Below are 2,500 nucleotides of genomic sequence, written 5' to 3'. Positions count from 1 at the left end.
GTCCACAAACAAGTCTTCCGAAAACAAATAAACAAAGTCAAATAATATTATCTCATCAGCGAAGACAAACTTCTTTTCTTCCCAAGTTCTCGATGCCGCTTCCACCAAATCTCTTTATTCCATCATGTCAAATCTTCTTGGCACTGCAAAAAGGACATCTCTTCCTTCTGCCTACACTTTACCTGAACTCCCAAATATCTTCTCCTCTTTCTTTTTCGATAAAGTCCAAAATATTCGTACCAGTTTGGATCAAACACCTTTCCTACCTATTCATCCTGATCCTCAGTTCCATGGCACACATCTCCATTCCTTCAGTCATTGACTGAAACAGAAATCCATGAAATCCTGAAAGAAATGACAATAAAACCATGTGAGCTTGATCCCATAGCAGCCTCTGTCTTTTCCCAGTGTGTCTCACAGCTTCTCCCCAAAGTCACCAATATTGTCAACTCATCCCTTCTCACTGGAACGTTTCCATCCACTTTCAAAACTGCAATCGTCCGGCCTCTTCTGAAGAAACAACCTCGACGCAAACATCTTGAAAAACTATCGACCAGTTTCTAACCTTCCGTTCCTGCCCAAACTCGAAAAATCTGTCCTGAAGCAGTTCAACAACCACCTTCGTTTCAACAATCTCCTCCACCCTTTTCAGTCAGCCTATCGTGCTGACCACACCACCGAAACCACTCTCCTCCACATCCTGAATAATTTACTGTTAGCGAACGACTCAGGAAAAATTTCCCTTCTCACTCTTCTCGACTTATCAGCCGCCTTTGACACGATAGACCATTCACTCCTTCTTTCCCGTCTTCAGTATAATTTGGTATCATCGGCGCTGCTCTCGGCTGGTTCAAATCATATCTCACCGATCGATTCCAGTCTGCCATCATTGATAATTAGGGTAATTGCGAACAGCGTGTAATTGCGAACGATTCGTATACCGCCCCACTTCGAAGCCTTCTTAACGGTTCCATTTCACAATTTAGCGTCTGCTTCGACTTTTTTCTATTAGATGAATTATCCATTTCCAAGAGCCAGTCAATCATCAGCTTTTTCAAGCTTTTTTCACGCTCTTTCTTCTCCTCGCGCACCACTGCCGACCAAGGTTACAAACGTGCTCACAAAATCCTAACATCGAGGGAAGCAAGTTTTTAGACTTGAACTTTGACACAGTTTAAAATAGTTGATTTGATCGGATATGTTGAATACGCATTGCCAGTGCTGGGAGAATTCAAGAAAGCATATTGGTGACAGACCAGAATGTCAGTTTTGACAGGCATCTGCAAAATAGTGTCGTTTGCAATTAGACCATAGGATATTTTGACGTGAGTCTATTTGCGAACGATGCTGCACAGCTACTGAGCACTCTCAAAAGGGTGTGTTTGTGTGGGGTGTGTGTGTGTGTTTAAATGCCTGTTTGTGTGTTTGTATGCATGTGTGATCAAAATTAACAATACAACAGTCTGGTGCGATGTTCCATTGATTTGTATTGTCCAATGAGTTCAAGACCTGCTTCTGTTTTAATTGTCAACACGTACCCAAAGCCATCGTTCGCAATTAGACTTGCCCGTTCGCATTTACCCTCAGGCACCCCTGCCATTTCAAACGTCGACAAAACGTTGAAAAGAGTGAGCAGACGAACGTTTCCTGGTGCAACCAGTCGGAGAAAGTCTTCAAAAACAAAAGAACTACGTTTGATTATCGTACGACATATTAGCTTGACATGACAGTACAGATGTTGAGCTGGTCGCTTCGACTGGATCGTTCGCAATTACCATACCTACCCTACCAGTCTGAACCCGTTAAAATCGAACATGGAGTCCCACAGGGATCTGTTTTAGGCCCTGTGCTCTTCACACTGTACACTGCTCCTCTCGCTGAAATTATCAACTGCCACAACGTCAGTCATCATTCTTATGCCGATGACACTCAACTTCAGAAAAGTGATACCCCTGAAAATTTGTCCTCGCTCCTACAAGAAACATCCGACTGCTTCCTGGACATTCAAAACTGGATGATTCTATTTAAGGTACGATTGAACGCGGACAAAACGGAAGCGATGATCATAGAAACTAAACAGAAACTCACTTTCATCACAATTGAAACAATCAAACTTAGCAGTACATCCATCCGTCTTTCCAGCTCAGTCAGGAACCTCGGTGTTGTCCTTGACAACACACTGTCCATGCAAAAATTTATCAGCCAGACCTGTCAATCCTGCTACTGTCAATCATGGCACATCAGTTCCATTCGGAAATATATGTCCACCGATGCAACATCTGGACTTGTTTTTCTCATTCTCTCTCGCCTCGACTACTGCAACTCTCTATTGTCTGGTTTGCCTGCTTCATCCCTTCAGCCCCTCCAGTGCATACAAAACTCTGCTGCCCAACTCGTCCTCAGAAAGAAAAGATCTCTTTTACAACATCTCCATTGGCTCCCTGTCTCACACAGAATAAAGTACAAGATCAGCACTCTATGTTATAAATGTATTCACAAA

At 43.0% G+C, this 2,500-nt stretch overlaps 1 protein-coding gene across 2 annotated transcripts in view; it reads left to right on the top strand.

Annotated features, from left to right (window-relative positions):
• LOC143288193 (uncharacterized) overlaps positions 1 to 2,500 on the top strand; it is a 12,413-nt gene that overhangs the window by 3,919 nt on the left and 5,994 nt on the right. The window lies entirely within an intron of this gene.

The sequence above is a fragment of the Babylonia areolata genome, chromosome 12 (assembly GCF_041734735.1).
Source record: "Babylonia areolata isolate BAREFJ2019XMU chromosome 12, ASM4173473v1, whole genome shotgun sequence".
Taxonomy (NCBI): Eukaryota; Metazoa; Mollusca; class Gastropoda; order Neogastropoda; family Buccinidae; genus Babylonia; species Babylonia areolata.
Note: the sequence above shows the minus strand (reverse complement) of the source record. Positions and strands in the feature narration are given on the sequence as shown.